The following is a 26,078-nucleotide window of genomic DNA, read 5'->3' on the forward strand; positions in this document are numbered from 1 at the left end:
TTGGTCTTTGCCCAGCCTGGTTCTTTTTGTCCTAGCTACATTACCTTGGCTCTCATTGGCAGATCCTCGATGTTACATGCTTCTCCAGCGTGCTTTTCAAGCTAACCCCCTCCATCCATCCCTCCCTCCCTCCCTCTCCTTTTCCACTCTTCCCTTCCCTTTAAATACTTGACCTACCCCTCCACAGCGTTGCAAAAGGCCAGCCTCGTTCTCTCTATGTCATCACCAGTGAACTATGGCTCCTGTGCTGCAAAGACTCAGCAGAAATATCTGGTCCGCTCACTGTGAACTAAAGCATCATTCATCGGACATAGCCGCAGAGCTACGGTAATGACATGTTTATGGTGCAATATTCTTCTAGAACAGTGGTTTCCAAACTTTTTATAGTCCCGTACCCCTTCAAACATTCAACCTCCAGCTGCGTACCCCCTCTAGCACCAGGGTCAGCGCACTCTCAAATGTTGTTTTTTGCCATCATTGTAAACCTGCCACACACTATACGATACATTTATTAAACATAAGAATGAATGTGAATTTTTGTCACAACCCGGCTTATGGGAAGTGACAAAGAGCTCTTATAGGACCAGGGCACAAATAATAATATAATAGCAATCAATAGTTTTGCTCTTTATTTAACCATCTGACATATACAACTTTATATGTTCATCGAAAATGGTGAATAACTCACCACAGGTTAATGAGAAGGGTGTGCTTGAAAGGATGCACATAACTCTGCAATGTTGGGTTGTATTGGAGAGAGTCTCAGTCTTAAATCATTTTACACACACAGTCTGTGCTTGTATTTAGTTTTCATGCTAGTGAGGGCCCAGAATCCACTCTCACATAGGTACGTGGTTGCAAAGGGCATCAGTGTCTTAACAGTCCGATTTTCCAAGGCAGGATATTCTGAGCGCAGCCCTGAGGCTTCTGATTAAATTCAATTTTCACAGAACCGCTTGTTCAGATATCAGTAAGTGGACTGGAGGCAGGGCATGAAAGGGATAACGAATCCAGTTGTTTGTGTCATCCATTTCGGGAAAGTACCTGCGTAATTGCACACCCAACTCACTCAGGGGCTTCGCTATATCACATTTGACATTGTCCGTAAGCTTGAGATCATTTGCACACAGAAAATCATACAATGATGGAAAAACCTGTGTGTTGTCCTTGTTAATGCAGACAGAGAAGAGCTCCAACTTCTTAATCATAGCCTCAATTTTGTTCCGCACATTGAATATAGTTGCGGAGAGTCCCTGTAATCCTAGATTCGGATCATTCAGGCGAGAAAAAATATCACCCAGATAGGCCAGTCATGTGAGAAATTCGTCATCATGCAAGCGGTCAGACAAGTGAAAATTCTAGTCAGTAAAGAAAACTTTAAGCTCGACTCTCAATTAAAAAAAAGTGACAATACTTTGCCTCTTGATAACCAGCGCACTTCTGTATGTTGTAAAAGTGTTACATGGTCGCTGCCCATATCATTGCATAGTGCAGAAACTACACAAGAGTGCAGGGGCCTTGCTTTAACAAAGTTAACCATTTTCACTGTAGTCTCCAAAACGTCTTTCAAGCTGTCAGGCATTCCCTTGGCAGCAAGAGCCTCTCGGTGGATGCTGCAGTGTACCCAAGTGGCGTCGGGAGTAACTGCTTGCACACGCGTTACCACTCCACTATGTCTCCCTGTCATGGCTTTTGCGCCATCAGTACAGATAGTAACACATCTTGACCACCAAAGTCCATTTGATGTCACAAAGCTGTCCAGTACTTTAAAAATATCCTCTCCTGTTATCCTGGTTTCCATTGTTTTGCAGAAGAGGATGTCTTCCTTAATTGACCCCCATAAACGTAACGGACATATACCAGCTCTTCGGCTGAATCAGATTCACAACTTTTAGTGTCCATGCTATGTGAGCTAACAACAAATGTAGAATTACTGATGCTAGCATTGGATGTGCTCGTGGAAGCAGAACAACTTGTGTCGTCGACAGGTGCAGGTTTAGTACTGCTAGTAGTAGCAGTACTACCAGTAGACTGGTATGTGTTTCTATGGTATGTGTTTCTACTTTTTTGAACCATTTATCCATTTTCGAGCAAACTGAATCAGCAGCAGCTATGTTTGGCTACAAACGGACCGTTAGTGGAATTCCCGCGAGAGTGTAGCAGTTAATGTGATTGGATGTTAATTATTTGACTAGGCTACCTGTATTTGACATTGTGTTGTTATTTCGCTGAACACTAGATGGTTTAATTTTATTTTTGGCAGTGAAACGAAGCTACTCAGGTGAGGGAAAAAACCTCACCCAAATGTATAGCCCCATTGGAAAATTTAAATGGACTGATTGAATTTTTATATACTGCTCAAAAAAATAAAGGGAACACTTAAACAACACAATGTAACTCCAAGTCAATCACACTTCTGTGAAATCAAACTGTCCACTTAGGAAGCAACACTGATTGACAATACATTTCACATGCTGTTGTGCAAATGGAATAGACAACAGGTGGAAATTATAGGCAATTAGCAAGACACCCCCAATAAAGGAGTGGTTCTGCAGGTGGTGACCACAGACCACTTCTCAGTTCCTATGCTTCCTGGCTGATGTTTTGGTCACTTTTGAATGCTGGCAGTGCTTTCACTCTAGTGGTAGCATGAGACAGAGTCTACAACCCACACAAGTGGCTCAGGTAGTGCAGCTCATCCAGGATGGCACCTCAATGCGAGCTGTGGCAAGGTTTGCTGTGTCTGTCAGCGTAGTGTCCAGAGCATGGAGGCGCTACCAGGAGACAGGCCAGTACATCAGGAGACGTGGAGGAGGCCGTAGGAGGGCAACAACCCAGCAGCAGGACCGCTACCTCCACCTTTGTGCAAGGAGGAGCAGGAGAAGCACTGCCAGAGCCCTGCAAAATGACCTCCAGCAGGCCACAAATGTGCATGTGTCTGCTCAAACGGTCAGAAACAGACTCCGTGAGGGTGGTATGAGGGCCCGATGTCCACAGGTGGGGGTTGTGCTTACAGCCCAACACCGTGCAGGACGTTTGGCTTTTGCCAGAGAACACCAAGATTGGCAAATTCGCCACTGGCGCCCTGTGCTCTTCACAGATGAAAGCAGATTCACACTGAGCACATGTGACAGACGTGACAGAGTCTGGAGACGCCGTGGAGAACGTTCTGCTGCCTGCAACATCCTCCAGCATGACCGGTTTGGCGGTGGGTCAGTCATGGTGTGGGGTGGCATTTCTTTGGGGGGCCGCACAGCCCTCCATGTGCTCGCCAGAGGTAGCCTGACTGCCATTAGGTACCGAGATGAGATCCTCAGACCCCTTGTGAGACCATATCTGGTGCGGTTGGCCCTGGGTTCCTCCTAATGCAAGACAATGCTAGACCTCATGTGGCTGGAGTGTGTCAGCAGTTCCTGCAAGAGGAAGGCATTGATGCTATGGACTGGCCCGCCCGTTCCCCAGACCTGAATCCAATTGAGCACATCTGGGACATCATGTCTCGCTCCATCCACCAACGCCACGTTGCACCACAGAGTTGGCGGATGCTTTAGTCCAGGTCTGGGAGGAGATCCCTCAGGAGACCATCCGCCACCTCATCAGGAGCATGCCCAGGCGTTGTAGGGAGGTCATACAGGCACGTGGAGGCCACACACACTACTGAGCCTCATTTTGACTTGTTTTAAGGACATTACAACAAAGTTGGATCAGCCTGTAGTGTGGTGTTCCACTTTAATTTTGAGTGTGACTCCAAATCCAGACCTCCATGGGTTGATAAATTGGATTTCCATTGATTATTTTTGCGTGGTTTTTTTGTCAGCACATTCAACTATGTAAAGAAAAAAGTATTTAATAAGATTATTTCATTAATTCAGATCTAGGATGTGTTATTTTAGTGTTCCCTTAATTTTTTTGAGCAGCGTATATATATATATATATATAAAAAAATGTGAATCACATTTTTATTTGCCGTACCCCCAACGACATTGGGGGTACACGTACCCAGTTTGGGAATACCTGTTCTAGAACATAGTCTTGCAGAAGCAACGTTTATTACGACAGCTGTGTATGACTATCCCTTATGCCGTGTTGTGTTCTTGCATCTCGTGGGCATTCACAGACAATCCACAATTCTGAATTATTCTTCCCATTATGGCTGCGTTTACACAGGCAGCCCAATTCTGATATTTTCCCACTAATTGGTCTTTTAATCAATCAGATCAGCTCTTTTGCCAGTAATTTGGCAAATATCTGAATTGGGCTGCTTGTGTAAATGAAGCCTAAGTAGGTAACCACATCAGCATGACTGCACTGAGCAGTTGTCAATGGCGGACTGTGTTTGATCACCCATATATGTGGCCACAGTCTTTTCCCATGCAGTCTGGGAGCTGTGTGCTTTGATTGATTCTGCTTTCTACTTGTTTCCCTGGCCTCCCCTTCCATCACTCTGCAGTCTCCTAATGTTCCAGCCACTGACATGGAAGTAACAGCTTTCCAGCCTCTGGTTCTCTATAAGAGGTGGGGAGGAGAAGTGCGCACACACACACACACACACACACACACACACACACACACACACAGAGGCTTATATTCCTTTAGAGAGGTGAGGCCTCTGTGTTGTCTCGAGATGCGTAGATTGAGGCTGTCCATGGATCTGTGTAGTCAGAGAATGCCTTTCAATTGCCATGTATGCGTGCTGCTCCCGTCACGCCCGCTACAGAGTTACAGTATAGAAATAGGTCCTTTGGTTTTTAAATAGAAGTGCTGCCAATGAGCTATGTCGGGTTCTGGCTTCACTTCTGGTTGGGATGGTAGCCCAGGTTTAGCGGTTGATTTCTATTTCTCGGACAGTAACGAATGTAGAACCAGAAACAAAAAGTTGGGTTGTCAAGAATGTGTGCTGAGGTTGAGATGCTTTTTGTTTACTAATCAAACTAAAACCCAAGCAACCACCTTTTTCTCGGATTGACATTTCTCTCATCTCTTCCACGCCGTGCGGGTTGGTCTTTGGGTTTAGCCACAATGCCCAACTTGTGAAGAAGGAGCTCAATTTCCCAGATAGAGCAAAAGCCCAGGCATTTCCCACCACTCGGTAGTCCCAGGTTGGGTTAAATGCGGAAGACACAGTTCAGTTGAATGCGTTCAGTTGTACAGCTGACTAGATATCCCCCCCCTTTCCCTATAGAACCAGTCAGGAGGACATTATTACTGCTAGACTCTCAGACGGAGCGAGATGGACTGATAGTCCTGTAGCCTACAATAGATAGCAGTCATTTTGACATACACAAGTAAAACCCATGAGCATTTCACAGTGTCTCATTTTGACTGTCATCAATATTGACATACAGTATGGTGGGCATTTAGGGTGTGTGTTTCTTTTGTATGTGTGCTCTTCCTTTTGTTCAAACATCCAAGACAGCCTCTTCTCTCTGTATCCCACTGAGGGGATGTAAAAGGGGGTGTGGGTAAAGAAAAAGGTGGAGTGCTGTCTGGCCTACCTGGTTCTCAGGCTCCAAATAATACCACACATTTTGAGTCTCCGGCTGCTGTGTGAAAATGTCAGTCAGAATGAGACTTATTCACAGCGAGAGCCTGTCTACTCTGTGTGTTTGTTGTGTGTGAGTGTGCATAATGTCTGTGTGTCTTTTCTCCTTTCTCTGCGCCCCATAATCACAGCTAGCAGGTCATTGTGTTCTCAACTCCAAGGCTGTACTGACTAGCCCCGTGGGGGGGGTTATCATCTTCCCCATTTTACAACAATACAATGGGATCTGTCCATGGGTCAAGAGTGTGTGTGTGTGTGTGTACTTGTGTACTGCTGCTGCCATTGACACTGGTAGTGCACTACAGAGGGTAGATGTTCTGCTATTGACTGCCGGCGTATTAGTATTCTACAGCTGGATAGATAGTAATGACATCACTCATGTCTTTTCTCTTGCCTCCTCTCAGTAGGTAGCATTGGGCCTTTCAATCTGCCAGCGTGTGTTCGTCAGCGGAGTGCAACAGGTTCGCTTGGCCGACTTCTCCTTAGCAACGTGTGTGCGTGACGCACCTGATCGATGGGGCTAAGTGGTAGTGGGAGTCAGTCGACCCATGTGCAGAGCACTCACCTTCTGAGTTAGTTACCACAGTTACACTGCCGTTTATAACAGGTTTTCTTCCTTAGTTCCCCTTTCCGTCTCAGAAGGTTATAAAGTTTGGAGAAGTGGGGATGCATAAACCAGTCATCCTGCAATCCGTTATCCTTCCTCCTCTCTATACTCGTCCCTCCCCAGGGCGGTTCACGAGGGGTCCTCTGAGCCACGCTCCCCATCCATCTCCCTTGGGTCGGTCCCATGATCAAAGCCCTCTGTGTCCCTCCATTGTTCCTGCTCTGAACAGCGTAATGATTCTATCAGGCCCCGGCTGTAAAGGGCCCAGAGACGGGCCTTGGAACCTCCCCTGTTGAATACGCTTCGTTATGTGATTCATTAGCGTGTCAACATGTGGCTGCCCCCCCCCCCCATTACAGAGCACTGCCCTCTCTCATCGACCTCTCTATGAAGAGCTGTTGTTATATTCAGTATGAATAAAGCTTTGTGTGTGTGTGTGTATGTTTGTGTGTCTCGTAACCACCCTACCGCTCTGTTCTTCAAGAGGAGCCCAGCCCAGCCCTGGGCCTACATGGAGGTCACAAGTTTGTCATGAAGTTAATGACAAACATGTGACCACAATGACCCTTTAGCCATGCTCATTTAGACCATTGTCCCCTGCAGACAGACAGACAGACAGACTGTGCCAACATAGCCTTAGTTCCACTATCACCAGTCTGTATACATAGACATACCCAAACACACAGACTTGCACACACACACACAAACAAACCCAAATACAGTTTTTAAATGTAAAAATTATACAGTAGCCACGCTCCAATCAACTGTTTAATTGTTTTATTTCACCTTTATTAAACTAGGCAAGTCAGTTAAGAACAAATTCTTATTTACAATGACGGCCTACCAAAAGGCAAAGGCCTCCTGGGGGGACGGGGGCTGGGATTAAAAATACAAAATAAAATAAATATATAGGACAAAACACACATCACGACAAGAGAGACACCACAATACTACATAAAGAGAGACCTAAGACAACAACATACCATGGCAGCAACATTAATGTTGCTACCCTTAGGATGTGTTGTGTGGATGTGTTAGTGGAGGGTCCTGCTGTGCAGCGGGGCTGTGAAAAACACACAGGAACTGGCAGACAGGCAGACAGTGGTGCTGATGGGAGAGGAGGGATAAACCATAGGGCAGAGAGACTAGACCATGATGTGATGTCCTGCTACATGTTGGACTCCCAGGGGGGATTTTTCTGCCCTTATTATTAATTAAAATCTAAATCTACCCAACCCACAGCTGGAAGCAAATGTGCACATGGAGGGATGAGCATGTGTGACCGCACGCACATGCAAGCAGACACACACACACGCCCCCACATACACATTATGCCCATAAACACCCATCACAAGAGCCCACCTAAAGTATAGCCTACATGACCTTGGTAGTGAGCTGATGAGTCATGGCATGTTGAGTCTACTGTATACAGTAAATATGGTGGTGGGAAGAGGGTTGGGTTGATGGAAGGATGCTATTCCTGTCATCCCTTCTGGGCTGGAACTGGGAGGCACAAAGGGCTTCTTTTGTCCCTATCTCCTGACGCCGCCCTCCTCTTTCCCTCTCGACACCTCACAGACCCAGTCATGTGTTGTCCTCTGGGGTACAGCAGAGATGATAATCGGAACGTCTACTGTATCTAGCACAATACAACCCGTAAAGTCCAATGCAGTGTCCCTGACTTGAGCCTGTTCACAGTCTCTATGGAGGCTAGTCTCTCTGTCCACTCCGCTGGATGGCCTTGGCTGGAATCCATCCTCGCTGGTCTGATCTGTACTGGGAGTTTCACATTCTGTATTTTGCTTCCTATCTACTGGCAAGTTGATTTGTTAACAAGCAAGCTGCGCTTTGTCCATGCCTAATGTTTACAGCCAGCCAAGCAGGACTCTACTAGACTGAGTGGTCTGCTGTGATGTCATGATGTGAGGGGTGACAGTGGAGGTCAACACAACATTTCTACGGTGTTATATCCTAACCATTGCACTCTCTTGATGGTCCAAGGTTTCTTAGTTGCCTATATTTGCCTGGGACCCTCCCTTAACGCCCCACCTCTAAATCATGAAGCTACCCCCCCCCCCCCCCACTCCCATTCCTCTTGGTCCTGGCTATCACAGACTCACCTCGAACTGCTGCTGCGTCTGTTTGAAAACGTGCCCTTTGGACTGCAGTTCTCCCCCCTCTTAGTCTGGATCCGTCTGGGGGTTGGGTTGGGTAGGGGGAGAGAGACAGATGCCGCTATGTGGGCTGGACACGCTGGATGTAGGTTAAGCGCTTAATTTTACACTCAGCTGTTACTTCAGAAGTTATTTATAAACCTTGGCAGGGGGACAGTGTGACTATGCACAGAGCCAGCCATGGTGCCGTGAAAGTTGCGGAGAGAGAGAGTGGAGGGGGGAGAGAGAGAGTAAGGTAGAGAGAGAGAGATTACACAGACCCACAAAGAATTCGAAAAGAAATCCAATTTTGATAAACTCCTATATTTATTAGGTACTAATACTAGGTATTAATTTAGGTATTAGGTATATTAGGTATTAATACTAGGTATTCATTTAGGTATTAGGTATATTAGGTATTAATACTAGGTATTCATTTAGGTTTTAGGTATATTAGGTACTAATACTAGGTATTAATTTAGGTATTAGGTATATTAGGTATTAATACTAAAGTGTGCCAGCACAGCAGCATTTCTTGTGACCTGATGCCATAAGAAAAGGGCAGCAGTGAAGAACAAGCACCATTGTAAATACAACCCATATTTATATTTATTCATTTTCCCTTTTGTACTTTAACTATTTTCACATCATTTACAACACGGTACATAGCCATAATATGACATTTGAAATGTCTCTATTCCTTTGGAGTGTAATGTTTACTGTTAATTTTATGTTGTTTATTTCACTTTTGTTTATTATCTATTTCACTTGCTTTGGCAATGTAAACATAAACTCAGCAAAAAAATAAAAGTCCCTTTTTCAGGATCCTGTCTTTCAAAGATAATTCGTAAAAATCCAAATAACTTCACAAATCTTCATCGTAAAGGGTTTAAACACTGTTTCCCATGCTTGTTCAATGAACCATAAACAATTAATGAACATGCACCTGTGGAACGGTCGTCGAGACACTAACATCTTACATACGGTAGGCAATTAAGGTTACAGTTTTGAAAACTTAGGACACTAAAGAGGCCTTTCTACTGACTCTGAAAAACACCAAAAGAAAGATGCCCAGGGTCCCTGCTCATCTGCGTGAACGTGCCTTCGGCATGCTGCAAGGAGGCATGAGGACTGCGGATGTGGCCATGGCAATAAATTGCAATGTCCGTACTGTGAGACGCCTAAGACAGCGCTACAGGGAGACAGGACGGACAGCTGATCGTCCTTGCAGTGGCAGACCATGTGTAACAACACCTGCACAGGATCGGTACATCCGAACATCACACCTGCGGGACAGGTACAGGATGGCAACAACAACTGCCCGAGTTACACCAGGAACACACAATCCCTCCATCAGTGCTCAGACTGTCCGCAATAGGCTGAGAGAGGCTGGACTAAGGGCTTGTAGGCCTGTTGTAAGGCAGGTCCTCACCAGACATCACCGGCAACAATGTCGCCTTTGGGCACAAACCCACCATCGCTGGACCAGACAGGACTGGCAAAAAGTGCTCTTCACTGGCGAGTCGTGGTTTTGTCTCACCAGGGGTGATGGTCGGAGTCGCGTTTATCGTTGAAGAAATGAGCGTTACACTGAGGCCTGTACTCTGGAGCAGGATCGATTTGGAGGTGGAGGGTCCGTCATGGTCTGGGGTGGTGTGTCACAGCATCATCGGACTGAGCTTGTTCTTATTGCAGGCAATCTCAACGCTGTGCGTTACAGGGAAGACATCCTCCTCCCTCATGTGGTACCCTTCCTGCAGGCTCATCCTGACATGACCCTCCAGCATGACAATGCCACCAGCCATACTGCTCATTCTGTGCGTGATTTCCTGCAAGACAGGAGTGTCAGTGTTCTGCCATGGCCAGCGAAGAGTCTGGATCTCAATCCCATTGAGCACGTCTGGGACCTGTTGGATCGGAGGGTGAGGGCTAGGGCCATTCCCCCCCAGAAATGTCCGGGAACTTGCAGGTGCCTTGGTGGAAGAGTGGGCTATCATCTCACAGCAAGAACTGGCAAATCTGGTGCAGTCCATGAGGTGGAGATGCACTGCAGTACTTAATGCAGCTGGTGGCCACACCAGATACTGACTGTTACTTTTGATTTTGACTTTGTTCAGGGACACATTATTCAATTTCTGTTAGTCACATGTCTGTGGAACTTGTTCCGTGTATGTCTCAGTTGTTGAATCATAAGTTCATACAAATATTTACACATGTTAAGTTTGCTGAAAATAAATGCAGTTGACAGTGAGAGGACGTTTCTTTTTTTGCTGAGTTTATGTTTCTCATGCCAATAAAGCCCTTTGAATTGAATTGAGTGGGGGAGGAGAAAGAGAGTGGGGGGAGTGGACGAGGTGAGAAAGACTGAGAGAGGGAGAAGAGAGAGAATTGAATTGAGTGGGGAGAAAGAGAGAGAGTGAGTGGGGGAGGTGAGGGGTTGACACAGCCAGTCGCAGTGCAGAGGCAGGCAGGGAGGGCAGTGTTGTCGCAGTACTACAGCTTGTTTGATGTTCATGAAGATTTGCCTAACAGCCTGCCAGCCTGTGTCGTATGTGCAGTCAGTCCAGACAGTTAATTTGATCACCCTGTTGTTGCAGAACATTTTAATGCAAACTTGTTCAAGGTTTAAAAAGGCTTCTAAAGTTTTAATTCCCACTTTAAAATTACAGACTTGATTTTACCTAACTGAAATGTATCAGCCCCTACAAAAATGTTCATTATTTATAATCCACACAATAGTTTACATTTCCTGTTGCTGCAGGATTATTTTCCTGCAGTGAGACACTGGTCAAATTAAGATCCGATATCTGTATACCATTTATCTTTAGGAGTTCCCCCTATTGCTGCTCTTTTGACCCTTTGATCCTCGTCTACACAGCTGATGCCCCCTGGACTGTTTCAATAGCACGGTACCTCATTTTGTTTACCTGTCGGCCCCAGCCTCGAACTCAGGTCCTGTATGTACCTAATTGACCCGCTCTGCCCATTCATCGCCATTTACCCATTGTTGTCTTAGCTCTCCTGATCAACACCTGTGATTGCTTTATGCCTCTCTCTAATGTCAATATGCCTTATCGACTGCTGTCTTGGCTAGTTCTTATTGTTTTATTTCACTGTAGAGCCCTCAGTCCCGCTCAACATGCCTTAGATAGTTATTTTGTCCCACCCCACACACATGTGGGGTGGGACCGAAACCTCTCTCATCATCACTCAACGCCTAGTTTTACCGCCACTGTACTCACATCCTACCATACCATTGTATGTACATTATGCCCTGAATCTATTCTACCACGCCCAGAAATCTGCTCCTTTTATTCTCTATCCCCAACGCACTAGACAACCAGTTCTTATTGCCTTTAGCCGTACCCTTATACTACTCCTCCTCTGTTCCTCTGGTGATGTAGAGGTTAACCCAGGCCCTGTAGCCCCCAGTTCCACTCCTATTCCCCAGGCGCTCTCATTTGTTGACTTCTGTAACTGTAAAAGCCTTGGTTTCATGCATGTTAACATCAGAAGCCTCCTCCCTAAGTTTGTTTTATTCACTGCTTTTGCACACTACGCCAACCCTGATTTAGGAAGGCCACCAAAAATTCTGAAATGTTCATCCCCAACTACAACATTTTCCGCCAAGATAGAACTGCCAAAGGGGGTGGAGTTTCAATCTACTGCAGAGATCTGTCATATTATCCAGGTCTGTGCCCAAACAGTTTGAGCTTCTACCGTTAAAAGTCCACCTTTCCAGAAATAAATCTCTCACTGTTGCCGCTTGTTATAGACCCCCCTCAGTCCCCAGCTGTGCTCTGGACACCATATGTGAATTAATTGCCCCCCATTTATCTTCAGAGTTTGTACTGTTAGGTGACCTAAACTGGGATATGCTTAACACCCCGGCCATCCTACAATCTAAGCTAGATGCCCAAAATCTCACACAAATTATCAAGGAACATACCAGGTACAACCCTAAATTCATAAACACGGGCACCCTCATATATATCATCCTGACCAACCTGCCCTCGAAATATACCTCTGCTGTCTTCAACCAGGATCTCAGCGATCACTGCCTCATTGCCTGCATCCGTAATGGGTCCGCAGTCAAACGACCACCCCTCATCACTGTCAAACACTCCCTAAAACACTTCAGCAAGCAGGCCTTTCTAATCGACCTGGCCCGGGTATCCTGGAAGGATATTGACCTCATTCCGTCAGTAGAGGATGCCTGGTCATTCTTTAAAAGTGCTTTCCTCACCATCTTAAATAAGCATGCCCCATTTAAAATAATGTAGAACTAAGAACAGATATACAGTGGGGTAAAAAAGTATTTGATACCCTGCTGATTTTGTACGTTTGCCCACTGACAAAGAAAGGATCAGTGTATAATTTTAATGGTAGGTTTATTTGAACAGTGAGAGACAGAATAACAACAAAACTATCCTGAAAAACGCATGTCAGAAATGTTATAAATTGATTTGCATTTTAATGAGGGAAATAAGTATTTGACCCCCTCTCAATCAGAAAGATTTCTGGCTCCCAGGTGTCTTTTATACAGGTAACGAGCTGAGATTCAGAGCACACTCTTAAAGGGAGTGCTCCTAACCGCAGCTTGTTACCTGTAAAAAAGACACCTGTCCACAGAAGCAATGAAAGAACCAAAAGAACTGTCAATCTCCCTCGGCCTGGGGCTCCATGCAAGATCTCACCTCGTGGAGTTGCAATGATCATGAACGGTGAGGAATCAGCCCAGAACTACACGGGAGGATCTTGTCAATGATCTCAAGGCAGCTCGGACCATAGTCACCAAGAAAACAATTGGTAACACACTACGCCGTGAAGGACTGAAATCCTGCAGCGCCCGCAAGGTCCCCCTGCTCAAGAAAGCACATATACATGCCCGTATGAAGTTTGCCAATGAACATCTGAATGATTCAGAGGACAACTGGGTGATAGTGTTATGGTCAGATGAGACCAAAATTGAGCTCTTTGGCATCAACTCAACTCGCCGTGTTTGGAGGAGGAGGAATGCTGCCGATGACCCCAAGAACACCATCTCCACCATCAAACATGGAGGTGGAAACATTATGCTTTGGGGGTGTTTTTCTGCTAAGGGGACAGGACAACTTCACCGCATCAAAGGGACGATGGATGGGGCCATGTACCGTCAAATCTTGGGTGAGAACCTCCTTCCCTCAGCCAGGGCATTGAAAATGGGTTGTGGATGGGTATTCCAGCATGACATTGACCCAAAACACATGGCCAAGGCAACAAAGGAGTGGCTCAAGAAGAAGCACATTAAGGTCCTGGAGTGGCCTAGCCAGTCTCCACACCTTAATCCCATAGAAAATCTGTGGAGGGAGCTGAAGGTTCGAGTTGCCAAACGTCAGCCTCGAAACCTTAATGACTTGGAGAAGATCTGCAAAGAGGAGTGGGACAAAATCCCTCCTGAGATGTGTGCAAACCCGGTGGCCAACTACAACTACAACTACTCTGGACCCCTACATATCAGCTGGGCTAGACAATCTGGACCCTCTTTCTAAAATGATCCGCCGCAATTGTTGCAACCCTTATTACTAGCCTGTTGAACCTCTCTTTCGTATCATCTGAGATCCCTAAAGATTGGAAAGCTGACGTGGTCATCCCCCTCTTCGAAGAGGAAGACACTCTAGACCAAACTGTTACAGACCTACATCTATCCTACCCTGCTTTTCTTTTTTTCCAATTTAAAGTTTTATTAAGTTCTTGTTTTTCAATCAACCAACAAGACACATTCCACATTCACAGATGTGACAGACTTAAAAAAAAAAGACTAATAAAAATATATATATACACACACACACACATACATACACACAAAGAATAATTATTAAAAAAGAAAAAAGAAATGTATATATAAAACTTGCAGCAGCGCTATCCAGGTTCTTATTAGCTATTTCCAGCCTTAGCTGAGATGACGAGCAAATAATTATTTTTTAGATTTTACAGCACCTTACACAATATGTGTCATAGTCCGTGTATGTAGGTGGCAGGGAAGTCAGGCGCAGGAGAAAACAGAGTGGTTGAAAAAATTGAGTATTTATTTCCAAAACTAACTCCAAAACCCACGTAGAAAAATAATCCGGGTAAACAATAACCCGTCGCACACCGATACATAAACAACACGTACATAACATAACAAACAATCACCGACAGAGAAATGAGGGGAAGCAGAGGGTTAAATACACCACATATAATTCCTGGGATATGAAACAGGTGTGTAAAGAGACCAGACAAAACCAATGGAAAATTAAAAACTGATCAATGGTGGCTAGAAGACCGGTGACGTCGATCGCCGAACACCACCCGAACAAGGAGGGGCATCAACTTCGGTAGAAGTCGTGACAACATGTATCTGCTCATTTCCCTAATCACCCCATTCACTCTGTCCAATTTTAAATATAGTTGAGTAGTGGAGACCAGAGTCTATCAAACTTGGGCTGTCTCTTGCGAAGGTCATAAGTGAGCTTTTCAAGAGGGAGAAAGTCAACAATCTGGTCAATCCACATTTTAAATGTAGGAGAAGTATTAAAGGCCCACAATAGAAGAATACATTTCTTAGCAAAGTATGTAATAGTCATGAACACATTTTCTGTCAGGCTCAAGAACAAAGTCCTGCTGGGCATTAAGAAGATAGATACACGGGGTCATATCAAACTGTACATCTAGTATTTTCTGTGAATCAGTATGTATGCTATACAACTCTCCTTCCGTGGCCTCCAACTGCTCTTAAATGCAAGTAAAACTAAATGCATGCTCTTCAACCGATCGCTGACCGCACCCGCCGCCCGTCCAGCATCACTACTCTGGACGGTTCTGACTTAGAATATGTGGACAACTACAAATACCTAGGTATCTGATAGACTGTACACTCTCCTTCCAGACTCACATTAAGCATCTCTAATCCAAAATGAAATCTAGAATCGGCTTCCTATTTCGCAACAAAACATCCTTCACTCATGCTGCCAAACATACCCTCGTAAAACTGGCTATCCTACCGATCCTTGACTTTAGCGATGCCATTTACAAAATAGCATCCAACACTCTACTCAGCAAATTGGATGTTGTCTATCACAGTGCCATTCGTTTTGTCACCAAAGCCCCATATACTACCTACCACTGCGACCTGTATGCTCTCGTTGGCTGGCCCTCGCTTCATATTCGTCGCCAAACCCACTGGCTCCAGGTCATCTATAAGTCTTTGCTAGGTAAAGCCCCACCTTATCTCAGCTCACTGGTCACCATAGCAGAACCCACCCGCACACGTTCCAGCAGGTATATTTCACTGGTCATCCCCCAAGGCTGCCTTTCCTTCCAGTTCTCTGCTGCCAATGACTGGAACGAATTGCAAAAATCACTGAATCTGGAGTCTTATATCTCCCTCACTAACTTTAAGCATCAGCTGTCAGAGCAGCTTACCGATCATTGCACCTGTACACAGCCCATCTGTAAATAGCCCACCCAACTACCTCATCCCCATATTGTTATATATTTTTTTTGCTCCTTTGCACCCCAGTATCTCTACTTGCACATTCATCTTCTGCACATCTGTCACTCCAGTGTTAATTGCTAAATTGTAATTATTTCGCCACTGTGGCCTATTTATTGCCTTACCTCCCTAATCTTACTACATTTGCACACACTGTATATAGATTTTTCTATTGTGTTATTGACTGTACATTTGTTTATCCCATGCGTGTTGTTTGTGTCGCACTGCTTTGCTTTATCTTGGCCAGGTCGCATTTGTAAATGAGAACTTGTTCTCAACTAGCCTACCTGGTTAAATAAAGGTGAAATAAAAAAATTAAAATAAAAACTCTCTCTCTATACCTGGCCTTTGTACAGTGCTGAGTTGTCACAGGCATTCCCCTGTCTCTGTATAACCTTAAATATCAGTGTCATGCATCTGACTTAAAGGTAATGCTGCAATCAGTTTGCATTTTAAATATGCTAATGGAGAAGTATTCATTTACATTTTTTGTACTGTAGTAGGGTTGATTTAGGTTGGAGAACCTGGATATTTGAGGTAAATCATTGATGTGTCTTCTGCTTTCTGTAGTAGAGTAAATGTGCTTCTATTTGCAGTCACATGAATCACTTGAATTTATAATGTTCTATGTCAACATATCTTAAAATGACAAGTCCACCATTGGTTGATTTGTGTGTTGTTTAGTTCGGTAGTAGGTGTCATCACGAACTAACAAGCTGTGAGTTTCACATGGTTGGTGGTACGGCAGATTGCCATATAAGTACCTAACAGGAAGTACTTGTGTAAATGAAATGCTGTTTCTCCTAAGAGGAAATAGTGGGTGACATAGACTTCTTGTAAAAAGAGACCCAACACTTGCTTTAATTTTCATTCTGTTCAATGTGTATCATGATTTGAGATATTTATAGATTTACTGGAGATCTTGCTCGACATCCTGGAGTTGCAATTTGGAGATACACACACACACACACACACAGAGAGAGAGAGAGACAAACTAACCTTGTGGGGACACACAATTCAGTCCCATTCAAAATCATATTTTCCCTAACCCCAATTCCTAAACCTAACCCATACCCTAACCCTAACCCAAAAACCTAACCTTAACCCAAACCCTAACCCTAAAGCTAACCCTAAACCTAATTCTAACCCTAACACTAATTCTAACCTTAACCCTAAACCCCTTAGAAATAGCACATTTTTGTTAATTTACTATTCTTGTGGGGACTTCTGGTATAGTTAAACACACACACACACACACACACACACACACACACACACACACACACACACACACACACACACACACACACACACACCCAGAGTGTCCAGTGTAGAGAGTGGAGTAGAGCGACCTCTCAAGGTTAAGGACTGATTCTTAATTGTAGCCTAGACTTACGCTCTCTCTCTTAACTTCTATGGGCTAGGTCCCACCTGCGGGACACAGCCAGTGAAATATCAGGGCGGCAAATTCAAAAACAACAAAATGTCATAATTCAACTTTCTCAAACATACAACTATTTTACACCATTTTAAAGATACACTTCTCCTTGATGTAACCACATTGTCCGATTTCAAAAAGGCTTTACAGCGAAAGCAAAACATTAGATTATGTTAGGAGAGTACATAGAAAAAATTATCACACAGCCATTTTCCAAGCAAGGACATGTGTCAATAAAACCCAAAACACAGCTAAATGAAGCACTAACCTTTGACGATCTTCATCAGATGACACTCCTAGGACATTATGTTACACAATACATGTATGCTTTGTTCGATAAAGTTCATATTTATATCCAAAAACAACATTTTACATTGGCGCGTGATGTTCAGAAAATGTATTCCCACCAAAACGTCCGGTGAATGTACACATCAATTTAGAAAAATCTCATCATAAATGTTGACAAAATATATAACAATTATTTAAAGAATTATAGATAGACTACCCCTGGATGCAACCGCTGTGTCAGATTTTAAAATAGCTTTACGAGAAAGCACATTTTTCAATATTCTGAGTACATAGCTCAGCCATCACGGTGAGCTATTTAGACACCCGCCAAGTTCGGGGCAACCTAAACTCAGAATTAGTATTAGAAATATTCTCTTACCTTTGCTGATCTTTGTCAGAATGCACTCCCAGGACTGCTACTTCCACAAGAAATTTTGTTTTTGTTCGAAATAAACCATATTTATGTACAAATACCTCCGTTTTGTTCATGCGTACAGATCACTTATCCAAAGGCATAACGCACGAGCGCGGAACGAGAGACGAAAAGTCAAAATGTTCCATTACCGTACTTAGAAGCATGTCAAACGCTGTTTAAAATCAATCTTTATGGTATTTTTAACGTAAAATTGCGATACTATTCCAACCGGACAATAGCATATTCATTCAAGAAGAAAAAGAAGGAATGGCGTGCTCGCGTGACTGCGCATATCCAATCCCTTTGTTGCCAGGCAGACCACTCAATAACTGAGCTCCTATTATCTGCCCAGTGACAGGAGATGCTCAAACCAGGTGATGCTCAAACCACTTTCTGAAGGCTTTAGACAGCCAATGGAAGCCTTAGGAAGTGCAACGTCACCCCACAGACACTGTAGCTTCGATAGAGAATCAAAAGAAGAACTACAATTCTCAGATTTTCCACTTCCTGCTTGGATTTTTCTCAGGTTTCTGCCTGCCATATGAGTTCTGTTATACTCACAGACACCATTCAAACAGTTTTAGAAACTTCAGAGTGTTTCATATCCAAATCTACTAATAATATGCATATTCTAGTTTCTGGGCCAGAGTAGTAACCAGTTTAAATTGGGTATGTTTTTCATCCGGACGTGAAAATACTGCCCCCTAGCCCAGACAAGTTAATAATACTATCACTACAGGGTTGTAGAGAGACACAGTAACACACTGCTGTAGACTGTAGAGGATAATAGGCCAACCCACTGTGGTTCTATCACCTGTGGTGGTGGTAGAGGGCCAATCACAACGAACCAGAGGGACACAGTGGTTCCAGTGGAGTCACTGAGACTGAGCTCGGGAGAGTGATGGTTGATGCTTCACACTGTGTGCTTTCCTCTCCTTTTCTTACTGACAGTATTCAAGACACACAGTGTCTGCCATCAAAGAAAAGGAAATGTGTGTAATCCCGTTGTCTGTCAAATACAGATGATGTTTTCTGCCCTTTGCTGACTCCCTGATGGTCACTTGTACTCAGTGAGACTTTTTCCCCTCTCTTCTCCCCCGGGGCACTTTGACCCACCTGAGATGTAGCAGTTGAGTGAGAAGCCTGACTGTCTTTTTTTTCTGTATTCAATATTTTTTTTTAAAGCTCAGTCTGGCTGGCTGGCTGGCTGTTAGCGTTTAAAAATAGTAGCAGGAATTACCAGGTGCTGGTTTATCAGTGAAATGCTGTAGATTTAGAGTCAAAACAAGAGCAAGAGGATATGCTTTGTTGAGCAGTAACTGGACCATCAGCCACCATGTCTTTTAGTTTACTATCTCAGAGTTCTATTTATTTATGAATGGAGATGATTCTCTGTATGAGTGGGGGGTCACTCAGCAAATTTACAGTAAATAGGGCCAGTATTGTAACACCTTGTCTCTGCATCTGTTTCGTAAAGTAGTAAAGTAAGGGCAGATGTTTCAGCTGACTGACTGACTGACTGACTGACTGACTGACTGACTGACTGACTGACTGACTGCTCTCTGTTCTCATTCTCTGTTGGCTTTGAACAGGAAATATTTTTTTCTAATCCAGCTGCCTTGACTTCCTAATTCACTGTGAATTGATTTCCTCTGTAGCAATCACTGGGAGAACAGCTTGGAATATCACAAACAGAAAGGACATGATCTCCTCGTATAGGAACTAGATGCCAAAGAGCTGTAAAACAAACATGGACCTGGGGGCACTTCTTTCCCCCTCCAAGTCTCCTAGGTTCTTCTATCCAAAGTATTTCTCAGGTACAAATGTCTGGTTCCTGGACACGTTTTACACAATTAACAGTATGAAAGTCAACTCTCTATGTGCTTACTCTCAGCTCTACCATATAGTACACTGACATTCCAACACACAAACCCAACCAAGGTTGGCGGTACTCTTAGTTGTGAAGGACCACATCCAGCTGGGTGGAGGCCCTTCTTTGGACACTGTGTTAACAAACCTCCAAACGAGCTTCAACGCCATACAACACTCCTTCGTGGCCTCCAACTGCTCTTAAATGCTATTAAAACAAAATGCATGCTCTTCAACCGATCGCTGCCCGCACCCGCCCCGCCTGACTTGCATCACTACTCTGGACGGTTCTGACTTAGAATATGTGGACAACTATAAATACCTAGGTGTCTGGTTAGACTGTACACTCTCCTTCTACAATCCAAAGTTAAATCTAGAATTGGCTTCCTATTTCGCAACAAAGCCTCCTTCACTCATGCTGCCAAACATACCCTCGTAAAACTGACCATCCTACCGATCCTTGACTTTGGCGATGTCATTTACAAAATAGCCTCCAACCCTCTACTCAGCAAATTGGTTGCAGTCTATCACAGTGCCATTCGTTTTGTCACCAAAGCCCCATATACTACCCACCACTGTGACCTGTATGCTCTCGTTGGCTGGCCCTTGCTTCATATTCGTCGCCAAACCCACTGGCTCCAGGTCATCTATACGTCTTTGCTAGGTAAAACTCTGCATTATCTCAGCTCACTGGTCACCATAGCAACAATAAGTCACTCTGGATAAGAGTGTCTGCTTAATGACGTAAATGTAAATGTAAATGCAACACCCACCCGTAGCACACGCTCCAGCAGGTATATTTCACTGGTCATCCCCAAAGCCAACACCTCTTTGGCTGCCTTTCCTTCCAGTTCTCTGCTGCCAATGACTGGAACAAATTGCAAAAATCACTGAAGTTGGATGTTGGAAAAAAGTTTTTGATAGCTTACTGATTTTGTAAGTTTGCCCACTGACAAAGAAATGATCAGTCTATAATTTTAATGGTAGGTTTATTTTGACAGTGAGAGACAGAATAACAACAAAACAATCCAGAAAAACGCATTTCAAAAATTTGATAAATTGATTTGCATTTTAATGAGGGAAATAAGTATTTGACCCCCTCTCAATCAGAAAGATTTCTGGCTCCCAGGTGTCTTTTATACAGGTAAAGAGCTGAGATTAGGAGCACACTCTTAAAGGGAGTGCTCCTAATCTCAGTTTGTTACCTGTATAAAAGACACCTGTCCACAGAAGCAATCAATCAGATTCCAAACTCTCCACCATGGCCAAGACCAAAGAGCTCTCCAAGGATGTCAGGGACAAGATTGTAGACCTACACAAGGCTGGAATGGGCTACAAGACCATCGCCAAGCAGATTGGTGAGAAGGTGACAAATCCCTCCTGAGATGTGTGCAAACCCGGTGGCCAACTACAAGAAACATCTGACCTCTGTGATTGCCAACAAGGGTTTTGCCACCAAGTACTAAGTCATGTTTTGCAGAGGGGTCAAATACTTATTTCCCTCATTTAAAATGCAAATCAATTTATAACATTTTTGACATGCATTTTTCTGGATTTTTTTGTTGTTATTCTGTCTCTCACTGTTCAAATAAACCTACCATTAAAATTATAGACGGATCATTTCTTTGTCAGTGGGCAAATGTACAAAATCAGCAGGGGATTAAATACTTTTTTCCCTCACTGTATATCTCCCTCAATAACTTTAAGCATCAGCTGTCAGAGCAGCTTACCGATCGCTGCAGCTGTACACAGTCCATCTGTAAATAGCCCATCCAACCAACTACCTACCTCATCCCCATATTTATTTTAGTTTTTCTGCTCTTTTGCACACCAGTATTTCTACTTGCACATCCTCATCTGCACATATATCACTCTAGTGTAAATTGCTAAATTGTAATTACTTTGCCACTATTAGCCTATTTATTGCCTTACCTCCTTACTTTATTTGCACACACTGTATACAGATTTTTCTATTGTGTTATTGACTGTACGTTTGTTTATCCCATGTGTAAGTCTGTGTTGTTGTTTTTGTCACACTGCTTTGCTTTATCTTGGCCAGGTCGCAGTTGTAAATGAGAACTTGTTCTCAACTGGCGTACCTGGTTATATAAAGGTGAAATGAAAAAATAATTACAAAAATATTATTGCGTTTTGCTGTAGTTGCAATTGGTCTTCTTTGCTTGTCTCTGTACATATTTGTGTCTATTTTCTCAGACCACATCCATTTCTATTGCGGTCTGTGTATAATAAATCGAGTCAGAATGGCACTGGGCTAAGTGTCTGTGCGTGAGAATGATTTGGGTGAAGTAGCCAATGTCTTTTTCATCTTTAGAAGTAATAAAGATGAAACACGAGGGTTGCGGTCTGGACGGTCTGGCGGTCTTTGAAGGGAAGGCCAAGGTAAAGATGAGACAACTGAGGCGTGTACTTGACTAAAGCATAGGGCTGCTACTGCGTGTGTTTGTGTGCGTACGTGTGGATTGTGGAAGTGTGTGTGTGTGGCCCTGTGTCTGTGCTGCAGATATCTATCTGGGTTGGTCAGCCTTTGCTAACTGGACACATTGTCTGATATCAGTAGTATCTCTCAATGTGTCTATTCTGTCAGACAGTAATGTACTTTCTTGACTAACAGAGGATAATATTGTACTGTTTGAGATTAGATGGAGGTCGTTTCGGGGCCATTAGTGAGTTCACTGGGGTTGACCTATGATGCATCATCATCATGCTATCTTTCACCTCCATAACCAGTGCTTCCTATTGTCGGAGTCCTGCAGTCAAATGACCAAATCACCCTCTAGTGCCCTCATGGTTGGAATGTTATTCGTATTTTTCATAATTTAATAATTAATAAACGTTATTGGAAAAAAAATGGGTGTTTCTATGTCAAACGGTTTTGTTATATTTCAGTCTTCTGTGATGTATATAAAGTGTATTATTGGGATGCAAACTCAAGATTTAATACATTTCAACTCTATATCTGACATTGTACAGGTGTCTTCTTTTTGTAAGCCCATAACCATGTGTATGAGGTGAATACTTTTGTTTCAAAGTAGATTTGTTTAAGACTACCAGGAAACACTCTGTGTGACCCTGATTTAACCCACTACAGTTGCTCTTGATCAACGTGGTCTCAGGACAATTCGTATTATTCTGTATGTAAATCTGTGACACTCCATTTAGTATGATATGTTACGTTACGTTAGGTTATATTATGAATGGAATAGCGGTCATACAATATCATACGAATTAGTGGACGTATAGTATCACACGTCTTACCTGGTCGTACAATAGCATACAATTGGATGACACAACTTATTATACATCATCGAGGATGTGTAGTATTATACCTCTTTCTTTGAGACCAGGTGGCTTGTTGCGCCATAACAACATGAACTTGATGGAAAGACTTCCAGTCTTGTACATATTTGAGCATTATTAACTTATGGTTCCTGGACTGGTTAATTGAATCTAAAGAATGTGAAGGTACATAAGCCTGGGGGTTGAATTTTAAAGTCACTGTACATTTGACATCCTTAATATGTAATGTTTTGAGCTCATATATGATAGGTGTTGTATAAACTGTATGTGTGTGTTGAACAGACCAACGGTGTAGGTTCCCTTGGTGTCACTTCTGATCTCTGTCTTACCTCTGACTGACACATGGGTCATGTGTCACAGGTGAAGAACCAGGATGTAGCTTGTTTCATGCCTCATTGACCATTTGGCTGATTTATTGCCCTTTCTGTCCTTCGCTCTCTTTTTCTCTCCTTCTCCATTTTGTCCTGTTAAATTGGAGTCATGAGACAGTCTGCCAGGGTAGTGTTGTGGTCTGAGAGCCAGGAGAAAGGAAAGGTACTTAGGTGGTGGACTGACAGGTGGTGGACTGACACAGTGCGGCTGCAGTACGTGCACAACAGAGCACAGCAGGCCTGAGTCAGCGCAGAAAGCCTGAAATAGGTTAGGGGCAGTGTAGGTTATGGTGGTCACATGTCTGTTTGTCTGTATGTTTGCAGCCTTCCTCCAACACCACGTCCGCCAGGCACTAAACACAGGACCTTGACTGATTCTAGACTAGGTTGGGATGTTGTTGGACTCAGTTGTTGTGTGTTTGTTTGGGGGAGATGGGGGTAGTGGGATGACGACTGGTGAAATCATCAGGCTGCCATTTGTAGGGAGAGAGAGGAGGAGTTAGAGGGCAGAAACAAGGAGGGAGACATGAAAGGAGAGTGTTTGACTGTGGAAGGAGATCCAGACAGAAATCAAGATAATATGTGAATGTTTTCTTTGGAGCCTCTGGACAGCAACAGCATGTGGTGCCCTGATGTTCTGCTTGTTCCTGGTCCAACCAGAGGAAAGAGTTATCTCTCTATTCAATCATGGTCTGACCCTCTGCTCCTCTCCTCCTAACCCATGCCCCTCAGTAGTCTCTGGGTATACGTGGGGCAGGACAGCTTGATATGAACTATTAGCCTACTAACTGTTGTTGGTGGCATATAAATTCAACGTGTTTGACAAGATAGACAATATGTGTGGGACAGTGGCGGTCAGTGTCGTTTAAGATGACAGAGGACGATTTTTATTTCTCATGAGCATGGCCTTATTTCTATTACAGCATATTGGATGACTGTCATACATATTCGATTCACCCAGTTTAATGTAACAGCGATAGATTTAGGCTACTACATGATACGTGAATTTTCCCTATACCGTCATGAAGGTTGCTACAACCTAGCCTATGAATGAAGGTTTACAACGTAGGTGCACACAGGTCGAGAGAAAATGTTGAGGTGGCCGACAGTGACACATGGACAGATAGCGACACATTCAATACCGCCTTGCACACTCTTGCAAATGAGAATTTGTATTGGACAAATACTGATATGTTTATCCCCGTTTTGTTCCGTTTAAGAAATGTTTTTCAATAGAATCGGCGGAATGAATACACCCCTGATCATGCGTAACACGGTTCACATTCACCGATCAAGTGGCACTCCCGAGTGGCGCAGTGGTCTAAGACACTGCATCTCACTGCAGTACCTGGTTCGAATCCAGGCTGCATCACAGCCGGCTGTGATTGGGAGTCCCATAGGGCGGTGCACAATTGGCCCAATGTCGCCCGGGTTTGGCCGAGGTAGGCTGTCATTGTAAATAAGAATTTGTTCTTAACTGACTTGCCTAGTTAAATAAAGGTTACATTAAAAGAACAGCCACATTGTATTCCTTCTCGCATCTATGCGCTCTCCTCCTTGCTTGTGGACGTCAATGCACAACACATCAGCCCAAAAAAATCTTGCCATATCATAACTTGTACACACAGCCTACATCGTTGTCACCATATTAGCTAAAGTAACATAACTAATGCGTTAGTAACCTTGCTACAATCATGCAGTAACCTTACAGTGTACAGTCAGTAAGCAGTTACACCGGCAGGCCCTGGTGGCAATAAATTAGTAAAACCAAAAAGCTTACCTTGACTTGGAAGAGTTCCAGTGTTGGATAGTCATAGCCAGCTAGCTAACATAGCATCCCTCTGTTTGAGCAGGGTGTTTGAGTAGGCTAACTAGCTAGCTGCATTTGCTAGCTAAGTAAGTGAAACTGAAAGTGGAAAAAAATTATGAAATCTCGGTAGGCTCTCTCTCTTGCATCTCCTACATTTTGGAAGAAATTCATTTGTTCAAAACTGTTCAACTATTGTCTGTCTCTCTCTTTCTACTCTCCACATTTTATGCCCTGCAGTGCTAGCTAGCTGTATATTGTGCTTTCAGTACTAGATTAATTCTCTGATCCTTTGATTGGGTCGACAACATGTCAGTTCATGCTGCAAGAGCTCTGATAGGTTGGAGGATGCCCTCCGGAAGTTGTCATAATTACTGTGTAAGTCTTTGGAAGGGGGTGAAAGCCATGAGCCTCCTAGGTTTTGTATTGAAGTCAATGTACCCAGAGGAGGACGGAAGATAGCTATCCTCCGGCTACACCGTGGTGCTACCCTACAAGAATGCTGTTGAGGCTACTGTAGACCTTCATTGCAAAATAGTATGTTTTAATCAGTTATTTGGTGACGTGATTATTTTTAGTATAGTTTTATCTAAAAAGGATGACTTTTTTAACGTTTCACCGTTTTTGTTTTAAATGTTTCACAAGCTCCCATCCTCCTTTAAAAATTCCAAATAAAGTTAATATGTACGCTATCCACTATGATTTTTGAAATGACATTGGGGTTAAAATAAGAGGCTTTGAAAAAGCATAGAGG

The 26,078-nt window shown here is 43.7% G+C and overlaps 1 protein-coding gene across 1 annotated transcript in view; it reads left to right on the forward strand.

The window, feature by feature from the left end:
• Positions 1-26,078, forward strand: part of LOC106607295 (signal transducer and activator of transcription 5B) — a 94,786-nt gene that overhangs the window by 38,180 nt on the left and 30,528 nt on the right. The gene's annotated exons all lie outside the window — the stretch shown is intronic.

The sequence above is a fragment of the Salmo salar genome, chromosome 06 (genome assembly GCF_965601325.2).
Source record: "Salmo salar chromosome 06, fSalSal1, whole genome shotgun sequence".
NCBI lineage: Eukaryota > Metazoa > Chordata > Actinopteri > Salmoniformes > Salmonidae > Salmo > Salmo salar.